Genomic DNA, 25,362 nt, shown 5'->3' with positions numbered 1-25,362 from the left:
CAACCAGAGAGTCCTGGCGGGGGGAGGGCCTTGGGGCGGGGACTAAGTTCACGGGGGCGAGGTTAAGGGCCCCCACCGGTAGCCAATTAGGGCGGAGCTGTAGGTGTGAGACAGTCAGGGCACAGGGTTGACTATATTATTGGTTGACGACACCGTAGCGGCATCCAATCAGCACTTGGGGGCGGGGTGCACGGGGCGGTGGGCGTGGTCCGGGAGCCAATGGGGGCACAGAGGGCGGGGCCTCACCTGGGGAAAGGGTGGGGCCTCACCTGCGGGCGGTGAGCGGGACCGGGTGGGGCTCAGTCAGGCAGCGGCGGGCGGCATCGCGCAGAGCTCTGTGGGTAGCTGGGTGCGCGGCGATGGCTGGGCCCGGGGCCGGCTCCACTTACTGCTCCTCAGCGTCAGCTCCTGTGAGTGCCGCGCCGGGGCGGGGGGGGCGGTCAGACCGAGGGGGCGCGGGGCAGTGAGGCGGGCGAGGGGAACGGTAGGGGCAGTGAGGCGGGCGAGGGGAACGGTAGGGGCAGTGAGGCAAGCAGGCGGGGGGAGGGGAGGGTAGAGGAAGGGGGGGGGAGGGGCAGTGAGGTGGGTGGGGGGAGGGTAGAGGAAGGGGGTAGGGGCAGTGAGGTGGGCGGGGGGGAGGTTACAGGAAGGGGGGGTAGGGGCAGTGCGGCGGGCAGGGGGGAGGGTACAGGAAGGGGGGGTAGGGGCAGTGAGGTGGGTGGGGGGAGGGTACAGGAAGGGGGGGTAGGGGCAGTGAGGTGGGCAGGGGGGGAGGGTAGAGGAAGGGGGTGTAGGGGCAGTGAGGCGGGCAGGGGGGAGGGTAGAGGAGGGGGAGTAGGGGCAGTGCGGTGGGCAGGGGGGAGGGTAGAGGAAGGGAGTAGGGGCAGTGAGGCGGGTGGGGGGAGGGTACAGGAAGGGGGCGTAGGGGCAGTGAGGTGGGTGGGAGGAGGGTACAGGAAGGGGCCAGGGGCAGTGAGGTGGGCGCGGGGAGGGTAAAGGAAGGGGCCAGGGGCAGTGAGGCGGGCAGGGTGGAGGGTAGAGGAGGGGGAGTAGGGGCAGTGAGGTGCGTGGGGGGAGGGTACAGGAAGGGGGTGGGGCAGTGGGGCGGGGGGGAGGTTACAGGAAGGCGGGGTAGGGGCAGTGAGGCGGGGTGGGGGGAGGGTACAGGAAGGGGCCAGGGGCAGTGCGGCGGGCAGGGGGGAGGGTAGAGGAAGGGAGTAGGGGCAGTGAGGCGGGTGGGGGGAGGGTAGAGGAAGGTGGGGTAGGGGCAGTGAGGTGGGTGGGGGGGAGGGTACAGGAAGGGGCCAGGGGCAGTGAGGCGGGCAGGGGGGAGGGTACAGGAAGGGGCCAGGGGCAGTGAGGCGGGCAGGGGGGAGGGTAGAGGAAGGGAGTAGGGGCAGTGAGGCGGGTGGGCGGAGGGTAGAGGAGGGGGAGTAGGGGCAGTGAGGCGGGTGGGGGGAGGGTACAGGAAGGGGCCAGGGGCAGTGCGGCAGGCAGGGGGGAGGGTAGAGGAAGGGAGTAGGGGCAGTGAGGTGGGTGGGGGGAGGGTAGAGGAAGGGGGGGTAGGGGCAGTGAGGTGGGTGGGGGGAGGGTAGAGGAAGGGGGGGGTAGGGGCAGTGAGGTGGGTGGGGGGAGGGTAGAGGAAGGGGGTAGGGGCAGTGAGGTGGGCAGGGGGGAGGTTACAGGAAGGGGGGGTAGGGGCAGTGAGGTGGGTGGGGGGAGGGTACAGGAATGGGGGGTAGGGGCAGTGAGGTGGGCAGGGGGGAGGGTACAGGAAGGGGGGGTAGGGGCAGTGAGGTGGGTGGGGGGAGGGTACAGGAAGGGGGGGTAGGGGCAGTGAGGTGGGCAGGGGGGAGGGTAGAGGAAGAGGGTGTAGGGGCAGTGAGGCGGGCAGGGGGGAGGGTAGAGGAGGGGGAGTAGGGGCAGTGCGGCGGGCAGGGGGGAGGGTAGAGGAAGGGGCCAGGGGCAGTGAGGCGGGCAGGGGGGAGGGTAGAGGAAGGGAGTAGGGGCAGTGAGGTGGGTGGGGGGAGGGTACAGGAAGGGGGGGTAGGGACAGTGAGGTGGGCAGGGGGGAGGGTAGAGGAAGGGGGTGTAGGGGCAGTGAGGTGGGCAGGGGGGAGGGTAGAGGAGGGGGAGTAGGGGCAGTGCGGCGGGCAGGGGGGAGGGTAGAGGAAGGGGCCAGGGGCAGTGCGGCGGGCAGGGGGGAGGGTAGAGGAAGGGAGTAGGGGCAGTGAGGCGGGTGGGGGGAGGGTACAGGAAGGGAGTAGGGGCAGTGAGGCGGGTGGGGGGAGGGTACAGGAAGGGGGGGTAGGGGCAGTGAGGTGGGTGGGGGGAGGGTACAGGAAGGGGCCAGGGGCAGTGAGGCGGGCGCGGGGAGGGTAAAGGAAGGGGCCAGGGGCAGTGAGGCGGGCAGGGTGGAGGGTAGAGGAGGGGGAGTAGGGGCAGTGAGGTGCGTGGGGGGAGGGTACAGGAAGGGGGTGGGGCAGTGGGGCGGGGGGGAGGTTACAGGAAGGCGGGGTAGGGGCAGTGAGGCGGGTGGGGGGAGGGTACAGGAAGGGGCCAGGGGCAGTGCGGCGGGCAGGGGGGAGGGTAGAGGAAGGGAGTAGGGGCAGTGAGGCGGGTGGGGGGAGGGTAGAGGAAGGCGGGGTAGGGGCAGTGAGGTGGGTGGGGGGAGGGTACAGGAAGGGGCCAGGGGCAGTGAGGCGGGCAGGGGGGAGGGTACAGGAAGGGGCCAGGGGCAGTGAGGCGGGCAGGGGGGAGGGTAGAGGAAGGGAGTAGGGGCAGTGAGGCGGGTGGGCGGAGGGTAGAGGAGGGGGAGTAGGGGCAGTGAGGCGGGTGGGGGGAGGGTACAGGAAGGGGCCGGGGCAGTGCGGCGGGCAGGGGGGAGGGTAGAGGAAGGGAGTAGGGGCAGTGAGGTGGGTGGGGGGAGGGTAGAGGAAGGGGGGGTAGGGGCAGTGAGGTGGGTGGGGGGAGGGTAGAGGAAGGGGGGGTAGGGGCAGTGCGGCGAGCGGGGGGAGGGTAGAGGAAGGGGGTAGGGGCAGTGCGGTGGGCGGGGGGGAGGGTACAGGAAGGGGGGGTAGGGGCAGTGAGGTGGGCGGGGGGAGGGTACAGGAAGGGGGGGTAGGGGCAGTGAGGTGGGCAGGGGGGAGGGTAGAGGAAGGGGGTTTAGGGGCAGTGTGGCGGGCAGGGGGGAGGGTAGAGGAGGGGGAGTAGAGGCAGTGCGGCGGGCTGGGGGGAGGGTACAGGAAGGGGCCAGGGGCAGTGAGGCGGGCAGGGGGGAGGGTAGAGGAAGGGAGTAGGGGCAGTGAGGCGGGTGGGGGGAGGGTAGAGGAAGGGGGTGTAGGGGCAGTGAGGTGTGTGGGGGGAGGGTACAGGAAGGGGCCAGGGGCAGTGAGGCGGGCAGGGGGGAGGGTACAGGAAGGGGCCAGGGGCAGTGAGGCGGGCAGGGGGGAGGGTAGAGGAAGGGAGTAGGGGCAGTGAGGCGGGTGGGGGGAGGGTAGAGGAGCGGTGAGGCGGGTAGGGGCAGTGAGGCGGGCGGGGGGAGGGTAGAGGAGGGGGAGTAGGGGCAGTGAGACGGGTGGGGGGAGGGTACAGGAAGGGAGTGGGGCGGGGGGGAGGTTACAGGAAGGCGGGGTAGGGGCAGTGAGGTGGGTGGGGGGAGGGTAGAGGAAGGGGGTAGGGGCAGTGAGGTGGGTGGGGGGAGGGTAGAGGAAGGGGGTAGGGGCAGTGAGGTGGGCGGGGGGGGAGGGTACAGGAAGGGGGGTAGGGGCAGTGAGGTGGGCGGGGGGGAGGGTACAGGAAGGGGGGTAGGGGCAGTGAGGTGGGCGGGGGGGAGGGTACAGGAAGGGGGGGTAGGGGCAGTGAGGTGGGCGGGGGGAGGGTACAGGAAGGGGGGGTAGGGGCAGTGAGGTGGGCAGGGGGGAGGGTAGAGGAAGGGGGTGTAGGGGCAGTGAGGCGGGCAGGGGGGAGGGTAGAGGAGGGGGTGTAGGGGCAGTGAGGCGGGTGGGGGGAGGGTACAGGAAGGGGCCAGGGGCAGTGCGGCGGGCAGGGGGGAGGGTAGAGGAAGGGAGTAGGGGCAGTGAGGCGGGTGGGGGGAGGGTAGAGGAAGGGGGGGTAGGGGCAGTGAGGTGGGTGGGGGGAGGGTACAGGAAGGGGCCAGGGGCAGTGAGGCGGGCGCGGGGAGGGTACAGGAAGGGGCCAGGGGCAGTGAGGCGGGCAGGGGGGAGGGTAGAGGAGGGGGAGTAGGGGCAGTGAGGCGGGTGGGGGGAGGGTACAGGAAGGGAGTGGGGCGGGGGGGAGGTTACAGGAAGGCGGGGTAGGGGCAGTGAGGTGGGTGGGGGGAGGGTAGAGGAAGGGGGTGTAGGGGCAGTGCGGCGGGCAGGGGGGAGGGTAGAGGAGGGGGAGTAGGGGCAGTGAGGCGGGTGGGGGGAGGGTACAGGAAGGGGCCAGGGGCAGTGCGCCGGGTAGGGGGAGGGTAGAGGAAGGGAGTAGGGGCAGTGAGGCGGGCGGGGGGAGGGTACAGGAAGGGGTCAGGGGCAGTGAGGCGGGCGCGGGGAGGGTACAGGAAGGGGCCAGGGGCAGTGTGGCGGGCAGGGGGGAGGGTAGAGGAAGGGGGGGTAGGGGCAGTGAGGTGGGTGGGGGGAGGGTAGAGGAAGGGGGTAGGGGCAGTGCGGCGGGCTGGGGGAGGGTAGAGGAAGGGGGGGTAGGGGCAGTGAGGTGGGCGGGGTGAGGGTAGAGGAAGGGGGTAGGGGCAGTGCGGTGGGGAGGGTACAGGAAGGGGGGTAGGGGCAGTGAGGTGGGCGGGGGGGAGGGTACAGGAAGGGGGGGTAGGGGCAGTGAGGTGGGCGGGGGGGAGGGTACAGGAAGGGGGGGTAGGGGCAGTGAGGTGGGCGGGGGGAGGGTACAGGAAGGGGGGGTAGGGGCAGTGAGGTGGGCAGGGGGGAGGGTAGAGGAAGGGGGTTTAGGGGCAGTGTGGCGGGCAGGGGGGAGGGTAGAGGAGGGGGAGTAGGGGCAGTGAGGCGGGTGGGGGGAGGGTACAGGAAGGGGCCAGGGGCAGTGCGGCGGGCAGGGGGGAGGGTAGAGGAAGGGAGTAGGGGCAGTGAGGCGGGTGGGGGGAGGGTAGAGGAAGGGGGGGTAGGGGCAGTGAGGTGGGTGGGGGGAGGGTACAGGAAGGGGCCAGGGGCAGTGAGGCGGGCAGGGGGGAGGGTAGAGGAAGGGAGTAGGGGCAGTGAGGTGGGTGGGGGGAGGGTAGAGGAGCGGTGAGGCGGGTAGGGGCAGTGGGGCGGGGGGAGGGTAGAGGAGGGGGAGTAGGGGCAGTGAGGCGGGTGGGGGGAGGGTACAGGAAGGGAGTGGGGCGGGGGGGAGGTTACAGGAAGGCGGGGTAGGGGCAGTGAGGTGGGTGGGGGGAGGGTAGAGGAAGGGGGTGTAGGGGCAGTGCGGCGGGCAGGGGGGAGGGTAGAGGAGGGGGAGTAGGGGCAGTGAGGCGGGTGGGGAGAGGGTACAGGAAGGGGCCAGGGGAGTGCGGCGGGCAGGGGGGAGGGTACAGGAAGGGGGCCGGGGCAGGAGGCAGTTCAGGAGCTTCACTTTTCATCCCGCTGGGTGTGTCTGCCTGGCATGATCCTGGTGGTGATGGTACATGAAGCTGTGTCTGTCTCTCTCTGAGGTGTTGGGACCCCAGTACCCTGGGGCTGCCCATGGCTCCTTTGCTCCCGGGTCTCGCTCCTTGCTTCGCAGATGGTTCGTTTTGTTGCTGAGTCTCCTTTTCTCAGCTGAGTCCCCACCCTGCATTGGCCCCTATTGCCTTTGGGGTTTGAGGATTGTGCTAAACATTTGGTGCTTTGAGTTCGAATCTCTGTAAAGCCCTCGCCAGGGCCCTTCTGGGCAGATTAAAGGCCTGGGAGGGTGGAGGTGGATTTTAGCGATGCTTCATTCTGAATTTTTGCTTGGTCTGAAATGGGGGAAGAAGTTTCTTTCCTTGTGAGTTAAACACCGTTTGTAAAATGCTGATGATTCCTTATCCGAGGCATGCAGAGGGGCCTGTGCAGCCATACTGATTGCAGGAGGCTCTATTTTCACAGTGCTCACGGTTGGAGACCCAGTTAAGTCACAAATCCTAGATGCTGCTAAACAAATCTCGTTTCCTGTATTAACAAGAACACCTCAAACTCAGGAAAATGGAAGCACTCTAGAAATCCAGTTCGGTTTTCACCATTGAGGTTATTCACTTCTTGCACTTAAACAATGAAAACTAGTTGTATTTTTTTGGGTAGCCTGTCTGTCATTGTTCCAGTGTTTTCAGGCACTTTGAATGTTTGGCTTGCAAATATTGCTGGGAAAGCTTTGTTTATTTAAAGCTATTGTTCCCTTTGTGCTGCTTTTATGATGTGTAAGAGCAGCCCAAATGTTGTAAAGTTTCATTTGCTTTCTGTAACTTTACAATTAGGAATATCAAGTCTTGTTGGTCCCTGTCCTTGCTGGAGGATGAGAGAACTAGAGTCTTTTCAACCCCAAAGGGTGTATGAATCTTCTAGAAAGAGCTATTCACCCAAATCTATCAGGATTTGCTTTAAATAGGTGTTAACTAATTTTGAAAGTTCTCAAGCTATTAGAGGTGGGCCAGACAGAAAATTGGGGAGCTGTGCCCCCCCCCCCCTCACCGTGAGGCCCGACCTCCAGCCAGGTCTGAAACTGGAGCTGGGCAGTGTGGGGCACTTGCTGCTTGCAGCTGGCAGGAGCTGCCTGGGTGTGGGGACCTGGCTCCAGGGCCAGCAGAATCCTTGGATAGCAGTGATTGTGGGGGGGCAGGGTCCAGGAGCCCAGGTCGGAGTGAGTCAGTCTAGACCACTATGGAGAGCTCCAGCCCTTCACCTACCCTGGGCATCGTTTCCCAGCTAGTGGGGACACAGGCTGGGGGGCTAGTCTTAGGCCCCGTGCTTGGCCTTAATTCTCCAATGCTGCTGGAGCTGGATGCCCGGCCAGCAGCCTCTGCTCTGCCTTCAGAGCTAGGTGGCCGGAGAACGGCAGCTGGTGGGGTGGGGAGAGAGGGCTAAGGCAAATTTTGGGGTGGCTATAGGCCCTGCAAGGCTCCCCCCTCCCCTGAAGTGCTGCTCCTGGTCTAGGATGGAATTGGCAGAGAGGAATTCCAGCCAGGGATTGTAGATCATGTATTCAATAAGATTAGAGATAAAAGGGGGAGAGGCAATGGTATGGTAATGGAGGGAGAAGGGTGGGCGTTTTAGTGGGAGGAAAGAGCCGGAGAAGAGTAAGGGAGGGTATGAGACTGGGTGTGAGGCATGTGGGATGGAGTCAGTGAGGCAAGTGGAGGGGCTGGAGAAGGAAAGAAGATAAAAAACTTCTGTCTGTGGTCAGGGAGAAGGAGGCGAGAGTTGTGAGGTGGGAGGGGAAGGTAAAGAAAGGGCAAGCAGATGGGAGAGGGAAGGTCATGTCAGGTTTTTGTTTTTTCCTGGGAAGAAATTGATAAGATCCCGTGTCAAGAGAGAAGCCGAGATGCAGGAGGAGAGGAAGGTTTGAGGATTGAGGGCTACACTGCTGTGGAAAAAAGTGTATTCTTAATTCAGGTTCACTAATTTGGGTTTAAATAATAATGAAGACACAGTAACCTGTCTTTTAGCTCGGGTTAGCAGTGCAAGTTCATCTTGCCCTATAGACTTTAACTCCAGATGCTAACACATGCTGTGTAGCTGTGTTTTCACTGCTATTTTATCCTAAGTTAGCTAACCTGAGTTAAGAATACACCTCTAGTTTGCAGTGTAGACATACCCAAAAATGGTGAAAAGGCAGTTGGGATTGGAGGCATGGGATTCATTTAAGATGGAGTAGCAGAGTGGTTCATGTAGGAAGATGGTAGAACAGGAGAGAATGAATTTGTAGTGCATGCAATTAGCCTGGTCATAGCGGTTTTGCCAGGAACACACCACAATGCAAGAACAGGAGTGGAGGAAGCAGATGTTGGGGGTGAGCATGGGGGGAGGGGGAAGGGGAAGCTGGCAGGGCGGACCTTCAGATGGAAGGGGGTGAAAAATGTCAAGGGTGGATAAGTGAAGAATGGAGGGAATCAACAACCATTCCAGAGAAGAGGGATGAGACATCACCAAGTTAATGAACTGGAAGTTATGGGAAACAGTTTCCTTTCAATAGCTCTGGTTGATGTCAAAATCTGGTTAATTCTTTAGTGAGTCAGTGAATTTGTTCAGCAAAAGCTCTAATCTCTCATGTTTTAAAAAAAAAAAAAAAAAAAATACAAAACCCATTAAAACACAAATCAATTCAGGCCTTTTTTGTGCATTGTTTCTTCTTTACAATCAAACACATTTTCCCCTTTTGCTGGTCACTTAAAAAACATTAAACCCTGCCCGTTTCCATTGAATTTCTAAAAATCAATGGAAATTTGTGATTTTAGTTTTTAAAACTTTTTAAAGAAATACAAACAAACCATTTGTGCTTGTTTAATTTCTGGGTCAAAGCTGACCTGCCAACATCCTTTTTAAGGTAGCCTCTCTTTCCATTAAAAAAAATCTTGCTTTTCAGTCTTAAGTAATGCATGTTACATGTGTGTAAATTTGACTTTGAATGCATGTGTAGCTCCTGCAATCAGGGTTTGGCTTTTGCCCCCCTTTTTTACTTCCAGGTGGTCGTCTTGATGAAGTCAGACAAATTGACCACTTCTGTGTTCCAAAACCTCCCAGTTCCTTTTAACCATCCATCTTGATTAAATCATGGGGGTTTGTCTCCTTTGCACATGATGCAGGTTTAATGACATTCTTATGATGTATGAGCACTGGCTCCTCCTCTGCATTAATTACATGCTAGTGTTAATGGGTTAGTAATAAACCTGCATGTCTGCTTTTCCCATTACTCGTGAGAAGAAATCCTCATCTAAATTTGCAGTCACTGCCTTATGTCTTTTAAATCCATCCTTAGTCTATCTTTGTGAAACCTATTTATCACTACCATGTGATGACACTAGACTAGTGATCACTCGTGAGTACTAAGATCATTGTTACAACTAACCTAACATCCCTTCTTCCTCCCTCCTGTCTGTTCCCAAGTCAAATCTTTTGTCTTAGACTGTGAGCCTTCTGGGTAAATTTGTACCTTGCCTAGGACAATGGGGCCCTAATTCCTGATAGAGGTGCTTATAACAAATGCAGATTGCAGAAGGCTCCAGTCTGTCCACACAAAGAATCAATACTAATGTAAAGTTGGCTCCAAATTAAGGTGTTTCTTTAAGTGGGTTAAAAAGCACGTAGTCATTTTTCCTGTTTTCCTATAAAATGTATTTACAGATTTAATCTCTAAAACATTAGTAATAAGGGCAATATGCTTGACTGTTAATGGTAGAGGTATCCGCACGGGTTGTCTCAATAGTGCAGACAGAGGGCGGGAGTTTCAAAAGGATGTAAGAACCTCTGGAGAAACTGGTGGTCTAGTCTAAGTCTTGATGGGATCCTGTTAGGACCGAGATCTTGCCTTTTGCTCCCTGAGCCTTTAAAATCCCCAGCGGGAGCATAACTCTTTCATAAACCTGAACTTCTCATCTGTGGGGGATGTAGTGACACGGTGATTGCTGACCCAGATGTTGGAGGGGAAATCTCCTTTGGAAGTGCAAAGATCTCAGTAATTAGTCTCATGCAGGGTAGAAGGATAGCTTATTGGATAAGGCACTGAACTAGGCATCAGGAGACTTGGGTCAGTTTCTTACTCTGCCACAGGCTTCTGGTGTGACCTTGGCAAATCACTTAATCTACCATGTGCCTCAATTCACCATCTGTAAAATGAGGATAATACTTATCTACCTTCACGGCAGTGTGAGGTTAAAATCCATTGGTGGTTGTGAGGAGCTCAGCTATAACTACCTAGATCTGCTTTTGCTCTATGGGATGTTGGTGTTCCGGGGTGTGGATTTTGGGGGGAAATTTTTTTTTATAGTGAATCTGGGTTCATCATACATAAAAACAAACCTCTGTAGCTCAGATTGGAGAAATGAGCACCACACTGCTGCCTCTAGTGCCTGGGTGGAAACGATGTGGCGGAGAGGCAATCCTAAATCCCAGTTTGCCTTTGGAAATTGTAAACTCAGTTATATCTCACTTCTGCATGAGACCTCTGAAGAGATTACTGAGGCCGATTACCATGATGTGAGAGAGCCCCATAAACGCCCTATTCCGCATCTAGGCATGCATGCAGCCCTAACCCTCCTCGCTCCAAGAGCCTGCACCAAACAACTTCCTTCCCAAAATAAAAGCCGCTTACAGGGCACCACCTTTGGCATTTGTCCTTCCCCAAGCACTGTCCACTGCGACTGGCTACCTTCCTCCTGGCTTGAGAACAGCTCCTGGCTGCATGCATCTAGGGATGCTGGGCTGTCTCCCTCCTCCTCAGCACCCTCGTTCCCGCTTTCCTCCTCCTCTTGCCTTGTTGAACTGGGCTCTGCAGTGTCAAAGTGGAGGTGGGGTCGCCCCCAAGTATCGCGTCCAGCTCTTTGTAGAAACGGCAGGTCGCGGGGGCAGAACCGGAGCGGTAGTTTGCCTTGCGCGCTTTGCAGTACGCATTCTGCAGCTCCTTCACTTTAACCCTGCACTGCAGTGCGTCCCGGTCATGTCCCCTTTCCATCATGTCCCTTGATTTCTGCCCGAAGGTACACCTCTACCTCGATATAACGCTGTCCTCGGGAGCCAAAAAATCTTACTATGTTATAGGTGAAACCGCGTTATATCGAACTTGCTTTAAGCCGCCGGAGTGCGCAGCCCCGCTCCCCCGGACCACTGCTTTACCGCGTTGTATCCGAATTCGTGTTATATTGGGTCGCGTTATATCAGGGTAGAGGTGTATCATAATTCCTACGGCTGGAGCGCAGCTGGGACTGGACAGCTTGCTCCCCCGAAACACTGAAGTCCAGCACCTCGCCATTGCTCCATACTGGGGATCGCCTGGCGCGTGGAGGCATGGTCACCTGGAAAGATTCGTTGAGAGCACTCCACACCTTGCTGTGCAAACAGGAAGGGGATTTTCAAAATTCCCAGAGAATTTAAAGGGCAGGGTCTGACACTTGGTCACCTGAGGGCAGGGCAGTAGAGTTCAAAGTGATGACCAGAGTGGCTAGAACAGGCATTGTGGGACACTTCTGGAGGCTGATCAGGGCGTCAACACTGGCGCTGCGGCACTCCAGCCGGGGCGCAGCAAGCGTTATGCTTCTCGGGGGGGTGGATTACCAGGAGCGCTCCAGCCACGGAGTCTGGGTGCGCTACGTGCCTTGCCAGTGTGGACGCATCATGAGTTAGGGTGCCTGGGGCTGCTTTAATGTGCTCTAACTTGCAAGTGTAGCCAAGCCCTTAGTAAACAGCACCTCTTTACAAAGCAAGCAGGCTTGGCTGAAGTGGCTGGGCAATTCTTTCTTGTGCACTGAGTGACTGGTACAAATGCTCCTGCACTAATTCGTTGCAAAAAGATGGGTAATCGGTACTACTGGACAAGACTTGGAAGTTTTAAAACAGTGGGGGAGAAGCTTTCCCTTGTACTCCTATTGTAAGAGAAATTGGTTTCCCTGGCAGGTATGTACTTTGAGGAAGTAGTTATTCAAACTATTGTTCTGACCATTTGTCCTCCATTTACTTCAATTGCTGCAATATGCATTTCCTTGTCACTCAACCACACTAGCGCGCCCCATTTCTGCAGGGATGCAGGAAATACAGGAAGTGCTGAGACACTTTGTAGGACAGAGACTGGGTCATAGATTCCCCCCCCCCCCCCCCCCCCGAGAAATTGTTTTGGAAATTTTGGCTGGGACTTCTGGTCCTGATTTTGCAGCTTCAGAGAGTCAGATCTTGAGCTGAAGTTACAAAGCCATCCCCTGCCACGTTGCTCCTAAGGAGAAGCTTTCCCTGCCCCACGGCAGAGGGAAGAGTGTATATTGAAGAATTAACAGCAGTGGAAAGGTAAAGACTGCAAGGAAAGCTGACCAAAGAGGGCATCTGTACAAGTGGGAGAGTCTTACTGGAAGTATCTAAAGCTGACACCATGCCCCACAAAGTTGCTGGTTCATGGGCGATGCCTGAGCATTGCCACATAGACCAGGGTAAGGCTGTGGCAGCCTGCTGATCATGTTGCAGGATCCAGCTGCAGGAAGCTCAGCATCCTCCCCTGCTTCCTGCCCCCATCGCTCCTCAGCTGCAGGGGGAGGGGTCACTGTACGGGAAGCTGCTCCCCCATCCGCCCAACCCCCGTGCATCTGGACCTCCCATACTCAGACCCCCCTGACATGTCTCACCCTGTACACCCAGAACCCCCCCCTAGCCCTCCATACCCAAACCCCACCCCACTGAACCTCAACGCCTGCATCTGGAGCCCCCCTGCCTCCAGACCCCCACCTTGCACCCAGATCACCCCCCACTGAGCTCCCTGCACTCAACCCCCCACCCTGACAAGCCTCACCCCCCTGAGCCCCCACATCCAGATCCCCATGCCACTGACCCCCCCAACTAGCTGCACCCAGATCCCCACCCCACCAAGTCCCACTCCCCCAGCACCCAGAGCCTCCTGCTGAGACCCTCGCACCCAGACCCCTCCACCGATACCCAACCACTTTCACCTGGAAGCTCCTGCAGAGTCCCATTGCCCCTGCACCTGGAACCCCCGCCCCCAACGAGCCTCTGTGCATTCAGATCCCCCCACACTGAGCAGCCTGCACCCTGATTGTCCCACACAGAATCCTCTCACCCCACACTGAGCCCCTCCACACTTGGATCCTGCCTGGTTGAGCCTGCCTGCCCCACACCTGGCGCAGAGGGGCAGGGCCCCAGGGTGTGTCTGCAGTAGGCCCAGGCCTTGTGCTGGGTCAGGTGCAGCTAGGGTGACCAGGTAGCAAGTGTGAAAAATTGGGACAGGGGGTGGGAGGTAGTAGGAGCCCATATTTAAAAAAAAAAAACCCCAAATATCGGGACTGTCCCCATAAAATCAGAACATCTGGTCACCCTAAGTGCAGCCTCACCACTGAGTCCGTGTCCTGGGGGTGGGCAGTAGGGAGGCTGCAGGGTGATTCCCACCTTTGTACAACCAGTGGCCTGTGCTCCCCACTGCATGCTGGAGCCTCTGCATTTATTTATTGACAATAAAGCTTGAAGAGCTTTAAAATATTGTGCACAGAATTTTTTTTTTTTTTTTTTTTTTTGGGTGCAGAATTTTTAATTTTGCCCTCAGGAGTAACAGGCAGTTCTTTAATGTAGCAGGCAAAGGCAGAATGCCAGATCTGAGGACTAGAAAGTGAAACTTGAAAAATTTAAACCAGAAACAAGGGGGCACATTTTTAACAGTGAGGGGGCATATCGCTCACTGGGACAGTGAATCAAGAAGTTTGTCGGGTTCTCCATCACTTGAAATCTTTAAATCATGATTGGGTGTCTTAAAATATATGCTCTAGCTCAGTTACAAGTTATTGGACTTGAGACAGGAATTGCTGGGTGAAATTCTAAGGCCTTTGCTCTGCAGGAGGTCAGACTAGATGGCCACACTGGTCCTTCCAGCACTTAAAAATCTATGGTCCTGTGTCTTGTCTTCCAAAGAATAGAGTCCCTTATGCCAGACGGGTTGCTATTAATGTAGTAAGATATCAGCTTTTGTGTACACTGAAACATGCCACGTCTGTGGTTCACGCTCTGAAACATTGGTGCAGGACCAGCCAGCGATGGATTTACTCCCACAAACATTTTTCTCAGGGAACTGTGGGGCAAGGCCACTTGGTACAGCATCCTTGGAGGGTGTGCTATATGTTATAATTTGGACCTAGCCACGGTGGTGCATCTTTGTGTTATATCTGTTTAATTGTGAAATGGCATCAGGTTGTTGTATAGACTTCAGACTACTGCTCAGGCTGAAACTCACTGACTCAAAGAACCGCTACTTTGTCATGTAGCTGATTTAGTTTTCCATGTGATTAGTGCTGCATATTACTGGTTTTCACTCTCTCTAGTTACTTAACTGAGGCCTTGGCTACACTGGCGCTGTACAGCGCTGCAACTTGCTGCGCTCAGGGGTGTGAAAAAACACCCCCCTGAGCACAGCGAGTGCAGCGTTGTAAAGCGCCAGTGTAATCAGTGCCTGCAGTGCTGCACGCTCTCGCAGCGCTGGCGGCGTGACTACACTCGCGCTTCACAGCGTCCTGAGTGTAGCCAAGGCCTGACTTTAATCAATGACTGCAATTTGATTTGCCCCATTTCCAGCCTGTTGCTGTGTCACGGAGTAAGGGGGGACTCAGGGCCCTGCACCCCCGGCTTCCTGCGATTCACCATGACTCTCAGCCAGCCAGTAAAGCAGAAGGTTTATTTAGACGACGGGAATACAGTCCGAGACAGGTCTTGCAGGCACAGACAACAGGATACCCCTCAGTTAGGTCCATCTTGGGGTCCTCGGACACCCCAGCCCCCTCCAGAGGTCAGAGCCCTCCCTGCCTCCAGCCACCTCACCAGCCAGCTCCCCAGACTCTGCCTTCAGCGACCCCTCCCACCTTTGTTCAGTTTCCCGGGCAAAGGTGTCACCTCGCCCCAGCCCCCTCCTGGGTTCTCATGTTACAGGCTCAGGTATTTCCCTTCGGTCATTCTCCCATCCCCCAACGCAGACCATCCCAGCCACACTCCCCTGTCAGCACTTACAGATCACAGTAAGAACAGTCCCAGTTCGTCACATCTCCCCCCTTCGAGACCGAACTGAGCGGGGTCACTTCAGCCAGTGACCCGGGGAAGTTCGAACCTACCCCCGTTCCCATGGATGCCCCCGCATCCCTCCCATTCCTTGGTGAGAATTACACCAGGCCCCTCCAGTTTCACGCCCCCCCTTAGATCGGGGGTGCTCGAGGGCATTCGCAGTTCGCATGTGGGAAGGGTTATGCGGCCTGTGCCCTTTTCCCACCCCCAATACCCCTGGGGTTCCAACTGGGCTGGGGTCTTCTCCCAGCGCTCCAGTCTGGAGGTCTGTGCTTCGGGCTGTCTTGGTTCAGAGCCCCCCTTTTAACCTTGGCCACCCTCTGGAAAGGCTCCTCTATGCTGGGCAAGGGTCCTAAAGCCGTTTTCCCCTTGTCCCGGGCCTTCCTCCCCCTCTGACAGGGGTCACAGGATCGGCAGTACTGCCGGACAGTAACAAAGACCCCAGGCCAGTAAAAGCTCCGTAGCAGCCTCTGCTGGGTACGCCAGGTTCCCTGGTGCCCTGAGAGGGGGGTGTCATGGGCCCGGTACAGCAGCTGGCGGCGATACTTCTGGGGTACCACCAGCTGCCTCCTGATCCCCCCTGACTCCATTTTCCCTGGGGGAGCCCATTCTCGGTACAGGAACCCCTTCTCCCACAGGAACCTTTTCCGGCCGCCTCTCCCCATGGTCTGTACCGCACCGAGGTCGGCCAGGTCCCTTATCTTCCGCAAGGAGGGATCTTTCTGCACCTCGGCCTGGAACTCAGCAGCTGGGACAGGGATGGCCACCTGCTCTCTCTCGCCGGCTGGGTCTGAAGCCGCAGCCTCCCTGAGCCGTGTCCCTGGGTGTTCCCTCCCCACCAGGTTAGGGTCCTGCGCCTCGGGCAAGGCACCCTCCCCAAGGCCAGGGCGCAGTGCCCCTCGCCGGCTCTGACTGCGGGTCACAACCAGGGCACCCTGGGGGTTGCTTGACCAGTCCTCCAGGTCCCCCCCATCAACACCTCAGTGGGCAAATACGGGTGTACCCCCACGTCCTTGGGGCCCTCCTTGGCCCCCCACTTCAGGTGTACCCTCGCCACGGGCACTTTGACTGGTGTCCCGCCCACCCCCGTCAGGGTCAGGTAGGTGTTGGGCACCACCTGATCTGGGGCCACCACCTCGGGCCGGGCCAGCGTCACCTCTGCGCCCGTATCCCAGTATCCATCGACCTTCCTCCCATCCACCTCCAGGGGAACGAGGTACTCTTTCCGGAGGGACCGCCCCGCGCCCACCATATAAACCAAAAACCCTGAGTCTGGAGCATCCCGCCCCGCAGAGGAGCAGGCCTGGAGCTCTCCTCCCTCCTTAGCAGGTGGTACTCTGCCAGCCCCCCTTCCCTGGGAGTGCTGCCTCTCGCCTGGCTGGGTCTCTACCCAGTCAACCCTCTGTGGGTTTGGTCTGCTCAGTCTGTCCCTGAGCCTGGGGCACTGGGCCCGTATGTGACCTCTTTGGTCACAGTGATAGCAGACCATGTCCCAGGGGTTCCCTCGAGTGGGTTGGATGGACCTGACGCTGGATCTTCCCCTTTGGTGAGGTTTCTCCGTATTTTCCCGCTGGGATGGCCCATGGTGACTTTCGCTCTGCGTTGTGGTGGGACTGTTCCTTTGGGACTCCTCCCTGCCAGCCCCTGACCGGCTCTTTACAAACTCATCGGCCAGCCGGCCTGCATGTCGCGGGTTCTCTGGTTTTTTGTCCCTCAACCACAGCCTCAGGTCGGATGGGCACCGCTCATACAGTTGCTCCAGTACCAGCAGTTTAACCAGGTCCTCCTTCGTCTGGGCCCCATCTGCCCACTTGCTGGCGTATCCCTCCATGCGGACGGCTAGTTGCAGATATGAGATCTCAGGGGTTTTATCCTGACTCCGGAACCTTTCCCGGTACATGTCAGAAGTCAGCCCAAACTCACGTAGCAGGGCCTTTTTGAATAGTTCATAGTCTCCTTTTTCCGCCTCTTCCAGTTGGCGGTACAAGGCCAAGGCTTTGGGGTCCAGTAAGGGGGTGAGAACCCGGAGTTTGTCTGCAGGATCAACCTGGTGCAGCTCGCAGGCCGTCTCAAAGGCATCCAGGAAGTCATCCATGTCCTCCCCCTCCTTGCGTGGGGCCAGGATGCACTTATCAAAGCTCCGTGCAGTCCTGGGTTCCCCCTCACTCACCGCAGCCGGGGGCTCGCGGCCCTTCAGCCTCGCCAGTTCCAGTTCCTGCTGACGCTGTCTCTCATTCTCCTCCCGTTCACGATGCCTCTCTCTCTCTTCATGCTGCCTCAGTTTCTCTTTCTCCTCCCATTCATGCTGCCTTTGTCTCTCTTCATGCTGTCTTTGTCTCTCATTCTCCTCCCGTTCATGCTGCCTCTGGTGTTCACGATCCTCCAGCTCTCTCAGTTTTAGCTCTTTCTCCCATTCCAGCCCATTCCGCTCCACGGAGCAGAGATGGTGAGCTTTGTAGTTGCAAAGAGTTCTTTCAGAATTTGTGCATAGGTTCTAGTCCAATGTTTATATTCAGGGTGGTCCAGTCAGGACTGGGGTCTGTCTTGGGCTTAAGCTTCCCCTGCATGAAGCATCAAGCAGATCTGAGATAAAAAAGGATTGGGACCCAAGGCATTTTTACAGTTCGGGGCCCTTTAGGTGAACAATAGGCAATCACGGATACTTTGAAGTGGAGCTATTTCCTAAGCATTACAGGTAATTAGCTACATGGATTTACATAAGGCAGTTTATCCATTAGGCAGTCTATCACAAACTTTAAAGTGACATATAGACAGTGACATTATTTCACCCAAGACTCATCTAAATGTTAATATCCCCTTTTGATCTCTGAATCAATAGCTATAGCAGGGGTTGGCAACCTTTCAGAAGTGGTGTGCCGAGTCTTCATTTATTCACTCTAATTTAAGGTTTCGCGTGCCAGTCATACATTTTAACATTTTTAGAAGGTCTTTTTCTATAAGTCTATAATACATAACTAAACCATTGTTATATATAAAGTAAATAAAGTTTTTAAAATGTTTAAGAGGCTTCATTTAAAATTTAAATTAAAATGCAGAGCCCCCCAGACCAGTGGCCAAGAGCCGAACAGCGTGAGTGCCACTGAAAATCAGCTTGCGTGCTGCCTTTGGCACGCAAGCCATAGGTTGCCTACCCCTCAGCTATAGTGACAGACAGGAACTGACTTGTTTAATGTTAGCCATGTAAACAGATATAAGTAAACATAAAATTAGTATCACCTTTAATTTCTAACAACATAGGCTAGAACTTTGAAATGCAAATCTATCTACCATGGAATGGCCCTAATTACCATTTGCATACTCTTCTAACTCTCTAAAGGTTGGCTTTGGATTATATAGCCTGCAAGCTGCTTAACCCTTTCTGGCCATGTGTCATACTTTGTATAAGATTTGCTGCAGTTCTAGAACAGTGGTAGCAACAATGGTTTACATGGTCATATTTTAATCAGATAATGTCACAGACCCAAAAGAGGTGGCTGGGGAGCCTAGTACCCATACGACGTCACCTTAGCCTTACTGGGGACCATCAGCTCTTGTGTCTGGGAGCAAGATTCCCTCTCCCATGTTTCCAGAAAGGAGGCGATCCCGTTCCCCAGTGGCATCATTAACCAGGCCACCCACACCAGAACCACACATGGGCCCGCAAGAGCAGGAAGCAAGGGAGGGATCGCAACGACCCCCATCTCCACTCAAGGACAAGGCAGTGACACCAGCCCCGGCCCCAGCGATTGATTTGAATTTAAAACTTTTCAAGACCTCCTTTTCTGCATGCAGAGACCTTGGATACTGGGACTACATTTATACAAGAGAAGTCTTTATTTTGAGCACCATGATGCTGGCCAGAATCACCCTTCCTATTAACAAGGGGCTCCTGGAACTGGCTAAAGGACTGTGGCAAATGCCGGGCACTTTTCCTCCCACTTTGAAAAGGGTGGCGAACAGATACCAGTGCCCCCAAAGGGTTTTGAACGCACTTATGTCCATTCAAATGCAGAGTTCCTGGCTCCTTCAGCACAGGAGAAATCACAGTCCACGAAAGGCATGCCTAATGACAAAGACCCCAAAAGTTGGATCTCCATGGACATACGGCATACTCATCAGCCTCCCTCCAGCTGGCAAATACCAGGCTCTGTTCACCAAATACATCTATCTCAATTGGGAGAGGGTCACTCCCTTCCTATCCAAGATCCCTCAAGATAACAAGGAAGAGTTCAAAGAACTAATCAAGGAAGGCCAGATGGTCGTGAGAGCATTCCTACAGGCGGCCAAGAACGCATCTGGTATGGCCACGGTCGTCACTGAGACAGCCTCGTGGGTACAGGCCACAATAGATGGCCTGCCCTTTAATGGGATGGAGCTCTTCAGGCAGAAAACAAACGAAGTATTCCAGTCCCTCAAGGAAAGCTCTGTGATTCTTAGGGATTTACACACCTAAAGGAACCCTTACAAGTAGCAGCCCAAGCAGAGGCAGAGGACACCATCCTACTAGTGGGATCGACAGCCAGAGTTACCCACAAAGAGAATCTCAGATACTCCTGGGGACACCCATCACCTCTGTGCACCAGACTCCCTCTGAGGCAGCAGATTTGACAGGAGCATTGGGAGTTGCATTGGAGTCAGTGTGGAGCCTGCGTCCACCTTCAGGAACTGCCTTTCCACTGGGCCTGGGCAGCCATCAGAGCCAATAAATGGACATTAGAAATTGTCCCTGGCTCCCCTATCCATTTCCACGCATTACCCCCTGCCCTATCCTTCTTCAGGGACCCTTGTCATGAGAACCTGTTACAAACAGAAGTGTACTAGTTGCTTCATCTCTTCTATGGCATGTAGGTACCTATGGAGTACTGGGGAAGAGTACTGACGCTGAATGAGTACTGACGCTGAATGAGTACTGTCTCTCATTCTCCTCCCGTTCACGATGCCTCTCTCTCTCTTCATGCTGCCTCAGTTTCTCTTTCTCCTCCCATTCATGCTGCCTTTGTCTCTCTTCATGCTGTCTTTGTCTCTCATTCTCCTCCCGTTCATGCTGCCTCTGGTGTTCACGATCCTCCAGCTCTCTCAGTTTTAGCTCTTTCTCCCATTCCAGCCCATTCCGCTCCACGGATGCTGCGCGTGGCCGGGAGGATCCCCTGCTGGCCGGCGAGTGTCGCCGGGAGGATCCCCTGCTGGCCGTGGGGGTCACGGCGCCCTCGGTATTTGCTGGGCTCCTCCCCACCCTTCCCCTAGGCATAGGCAGGAGGGGTCTCTGGAAGCCCTCAGCAGCCGGCTGACCACTCCCAGCTGGGACAGACACTGGGGCCTGCGCTGCATCTGCCAGGCTGCTTCCCTCAGAGACAGGGATCAGTTCATTCGCGCGATCTCCCTTCTCCAGCTGGGCAATGAGCTGTTCTTTGGTGAGCTTCCCAATGCGCACCCCCCTCTGCTTGCACAGCTCCACCAGGTCGCTCTTAAGCCGCTTGGCATACATCTTCCTGCTGGCCACTCACAGGCCTGTGTGCCCACCGCTCCCCACAGTTTCCAGGGAGACCCCTAGTGTGCCAGCCCTTCTCGAGGTCACCACCTCTCTGCCAGGGTCGAGCTGCAGACTCCTCCGCCCCTGGGACCACTCGCTGCGATCCCCCGGGGGACCCTGTTACTGCAAAAGACCTTCTCGCTGGTCACACACTCCCAGGGGTGATAACCGTCTCTCTCTGACTCCTCAGCACGCCTGGTCCCCCTCAATCCCCCTTCGTTTTACTTCTCCCCAGTCACTTACTGCAGGAAGCGCCATCCACGGGGTGCAGTAGATCCCGCCGCTGCCACCAGTTGTCACGGAGTAAGGGGGGACTCAGGGCCCTGCACCCCCGGCTTCCTGCGATTCACCATGACTCTCAGCCAGCCAGTAAAGCAGAAGGTTTATTTAGACGATGGGAATACAGTCCGAGACAGGTCTTGCAGGCACAGACAACAGGATACCCCTCAGTTAGGTCCATCTTGGGGTCCTCGGACACCCCAGCCCCCTCCAGAGGTCAGAGCCCTCCCTGCCTCCAGTCACCTCACCAGCCAGCTCCCCAGACTCTGCCTTCAGCGACCCCTCCCACCTTTGTTCAGTTTCCCGGGCAAAGGTGTCACCTCGCCCCAGCCCCCTCCTGGGTTCTCATGTTACAGGCTCAGGTATTTCCCTTCGGTCATTCTCCCATCCCCCAACGCAGACCATCCCAGCCACACTCCCCTGTCAGCACTTACAGATCACAGTAAGAACAGTCCCAGTTGGTCACATGCTGTCATTTAGCAGCCATTTTTATCAGACTGCTGCTTAGGCTTTTTCTGCTTGATTCAATTACAGCCCTAATGTCCATTAACACTTCATTTTACACCTCTGTCATTTCTCTCCTGACTTGCAAAGTACCAGCCTAGCTTAGCCTCTCTCTCTCTCTCCATCCTGCTCTTTGTCCCTGGTGGACCTGCAATACTGATACAGTTAAAATCAATTTAATTTAAGGTATACTAAAGAACCAAGATGTAGTGAAACCTGATCATGGGACCTTAAACTGTATTAACCCTTGTCTTCTGCTTAAACCTAATCACCATTGTGTCACCGGCCTGAACACTGCAAGAACCATATTTAGAGGCAGCTCTGAAATATATAGCTTGTCTTTGTGGTCAGGAAAAATAACAGGATACAACTGTTAGGGAACTGTTTTAATCCTGGTAGATACTAGGCTAAGTCACAGCCAGGCTAAGAAACTGTGACAGAGAAGGAAATGTCATAAGCATGGGTGCCTCATCGCCAGATGTTATGACCATTTAAATTGGTTCTAAGGCCCCATCTACAGAACAGCCCAGTCACTGGTCCCGGTTACAACATAGCTTTCCCTCGGAATAATCAAAGCATGATTTACATTTGGTGGTGTAGACTAGATCTTGGCTGTTCCCGATGGGCTGTGTAAGAGCATTCCCAGACAGGGCTGAATCCTCCCAAGACCTGTCTCTACTACAAAGCGGAGCCATGATTTAGCTGTCACCTCGGTGTGGTTGTGGAATCAGTGGGGCTCTAGATTGTGAACTTCTTGGGGAGGAACCATGTCTTGTAAACCTCCCCCACGCTTATGACACTGTAGAAAGCCTCCCCTTGTGAGAAGGGATTTAAGGGGGGAGGGATAGCTCAGTGGTTTGAGCATTGGCCTGCTAAACCCAAGGTTGTGAGTTCAATCCTTGAGGGGGCCACTTAGGGAACCGGGGGGAAATCAGTACTTGGTCCTGCTAGTGAAGGCAGGGGGCTGGACTCGATGACCTTTCAAGGTCCCTTCCAGTTCTAGGAGATAGGATAGGATAAGTATAAGAATACTTACAGATGGGGAAACTGAGGCACTTGTGTGAGTTGCCCAAGGCAGAGCCAAGACTAGCTCTTAGCAATCAGGCAGCCAAGACGACTGCCACTATAGAAGCATCCCATCCATTTGAAGCACACGCTAAATGTGTCAAGCTCCAGAAGCACACAAGATCACTAGCAAGTCTCAAATACTCATGCTGGTGGGGGGTAGTAACTTGCCTGCCAGTCGTAGGCATCTGGAGGAAACAAATGTAAAACAAATGGGGCAGCAGGTACCATTAAAATCATTAAAAACCTGCCACACTTCTGGGGAACCAGGACACCTGGCAAAGCAGCATGAGAAAGGAACTAAGAGTTCTTCTTCGAGTGATTGCTCATGTGCATTCCAATAGGTGTGCGTGCACGTGCGTGCTGCATGCACAATCATAGGAAGCTATTTTCCCCTAGCGATACCCGTCGGTTGGCTGTGGAGACCCCTGGAGTGGCACCTTTATGGCAGTGTATATAGGTCCCTGCCAACCCGCCGCTTGCTCAGTTCCTTCTTACCGCCAGTGACGGTTGTTGGAGCAGCTCAGTCTCTTGCGTTTGCAAGTGCCTACCTAGTGGTTCCCTTTCTTAGTTGTATATAGTTTAGTTTGTTATATAGTAGTTTGTAGTTTAGTTGCACTTACTTCGGGGGGCTTCCCCTCCCCCGTCCTAGTTTCCCCAGGCACTGGGGCATGCCTCAGTCACAGGGATTTAAGGCGTGTGAGAGGTGTGTGAAACCTATGCCCGCAGGCAATCCACATGCTGCCTGTCTCAAGTGTTTAGGAGAAGGCCATCAGACAGATAAGTGCCCAATTTGCAGGAGCTTCATACCCAGGACTAAGAGAGAGCACGTTTGAAGCTCCTCCTGACGGAGTAGGCCCTCCAGCCGAGCTGGCACCAGAAGCGGCACTGGCATCTTCGGTGCGCAGCGCCCCAGTGCGGGATGTCCCGGCCCTGAGGAAGGACTCCTCCAAGGAGCACCGGTGCTGCTCCCCAACCCATAAGGCCAGTGCCACCATGCAGCACTGCTCGCAGTCCCTGGTGCCGCATAAGAAGGCGGACGGGGTCGTTCCTCCGTCAAGAAGCCTTGAGTGAACTCCAGCGTGGTGCGTCCTCCGGTGGGACACCCATGGTCTGGGCCTCAAGACCTGGCACCGTTGACTCCGGCCCCAACAGGAGGCCCATCGAGTCCAGTGCTGATGGACTCCCTAACTCAGGAGGATTTGGAGGAAGACATCGACCGTCCCTCCATGCCGGACACCGATGAGGCAGCATGGGACCTCATTGCCATGACGGCACAGTCCCCGGCCCCGCAAGCCCAGGCACCAGTGGCGGCACCGGCTACAACGTCTAGCTCGGCACCACATGTGGCTCCGGCACCGATGGCGGCACCGCCTCTGGTTCATCATCGTGGCAAGCCTATGATGTCACGGCACCGCTTACCATCACCCTGGTACTGCTCCCCGGCACCGTCCGGCTCCGCGCCCTCCCATCTCCTGTGGTTGGGCACAGACTACTCATCCGAGTCAGACGCCGAGTCTTCCGTCTCTTGACGCCGCCACTACCGCTCCTGGTCCTGGCACCGCAGACTGGTGGAATCATTGGCACCCGTGGTCGCCCGGCCACCCCGTGGCAGGGCCCAGTCCAATGGCCCTTTTGGACTCCTTGGGCCTACCACCAGGGTCAGGGCTCCAGGCTGGCATCGGTGGCATCTGCACCCCATGGGGGGCCCCCCCCAGCAACGTCGCTGGCTCACTACACCCCCGTATGAGACAGGGACCCTGGGCTGTCATGCTCAGGCGCAGCACCCGATCCAGCGCCATCAGTGACACGAGAGCCACCTCCAGTCACGGGAGGCTCCGAGGTACCTGACCCGACCTCCAGAGAGCCAGAATGGCAGGAAGACCCTGTCCCCATGGGCCGCCACCGCCGCCTCCTTGCCCGACAAGGCAGGAGCGGGCACCACCACCCTACCAGTGATGGACACCAAGGGTCCCCAGGATCTCCTTAGGAGGGTGGTCCTAAACCTTAATCTCCAGGCAGAGGAGGTCATGGAGGGAGTCTGACCCGCTGGTGGACATCCTTGCCCCTGAGGGTCCTTCTAGGATGGCCTTGCCCCTCATAAGAATGATCCAAAATACCACAAAGGTGCTTTGGCAGGCTCCACCCCTTTAGCGGTGGGTGGTATAGAGGCTGGAAAGACAATATTTTGTGCCGCAGGAAGGGTACGAACACCTTTTCACCCACCCCAACCGGGGACTGTGGTGGTCGATGTGGCAAACCACAAAGAGCGGCAAGGACAGCCGGGTCCTGCGCCTAAGTCACGGGACACTAAGAACTGGACCTTTTTGTCCGAAAAGTCTAGTTGACTGGGGGCTCCAGCTTCGAGTGGCCAACCAGCAAGTGGTACTCAGCCGCTATGCTTTCAACTCTTGGAGTTTGTTGGCAAAGTTCCAGGAGTTACTCCTGGCTGACTCGCGCAAGGAGTTTAGCGCGCTCCTTGAGGAGGGCAGGGTTGTCTCCAGAACCTCCCTCCAGGCTGTGTTAGACGCGGTGGACTTGTGGGCTCGGACCATCGCCACCATCACAATGAGGTGCAGTGCGTGGCTCCAGGTCTCAGGGATACCACCTGAGGTCCAGAACACAATACAGGACCTCCCCTTTGACTGTGCAGGCCTGTTCACCCAAAATACAGACTCTCGCCTGCACAGCCTTAAGGACTCGCGGGCAACTTTGAAGTCTTTGGGGATCCTTTTAAGCCTCAGCCCCCGTCCCGCTTCTACTCTGGGCATCGTAGATGAGACTCGTCAAGGAGACGGGGCAGAAATAATAGGAGGCCCGCCACAGTCCTCAGGCCAAGGCCAGGGTTCGGCCAAACAGCCCCCTGGCCTGAAGCCAAACTTTTTGAAGATGCGCCCAAGGATGGAGCATCAGTTTCAGTCTCTCTGTTCCTTCCCCCCCCCCCCCCCGTGAATCGACTCTCGTTGGGTCCTCAGCACGGTAGGGGTGGGATATTCTGTTCCCTCCCATCCCTGTCCCTTTTCAGGGACCCTTCTCACAAGCACTCCTCTTGCAGGAGGTGCAATCACTCCTCGCTCTAGGGGCAATAGAGGAGGTTCCTCAGGAGTTCAGAGGCAAGGGGTTCTACTCCTGCTATTTCCTGATCTCCTTCCCCCCCCCCCCCCCCCAGGACAAGGGTTGGCTCCGGCCTATCCTGGACCTGCGAGATCTCAACACATTCATAAGGAAGGTGAAGTTTCGCATGATCTCTCTGGCCACCATCATTCCTTC

At 56.5% G+C, this 25,362-nt stretch overlaps 1 protein-coding gene across 1 annotated transcript in view; it reads left to right on the top strand.

Annotated features, from left to right (window-relative positions):
* The first annotated feature begins 332 nt into the window (after positions 1–332).
* LOC135892785 (junctional adhesion molecule A-like) overlaps positions 333–25,362 on the top strand; it is an 89,451-nt gene continuing 64,421 nt past the window's right edge. Inside the window, exon 1 of the mRNA XM_065420584.1 lies at positions 333–410. The gene's annotated coding sequence lies outside the window, so the exon portion shown is untranslated. The remainder of the gene's footprint in view (positions 411–25,362) is intronic.

The sequence above is a fragment of the Emys orbicularis genome, chromosome 20 (genome assembly GCF_028017835.1).
Source record: "Emys orbicularis isolate rEmyOrb1 chromosome 20, rEmyOrb1.hap1, whole genome shotgun sequence".
Lineage (NCBI taxonomy): Eukaryota > Metazoa > Chordata > Testudines > Emydidae > Emys > Emys orbicularis.
Note: the sequence above shows the minus strand (reverse complement) of the source record. Positions and strands in the feature narration are given on the sequence as shown.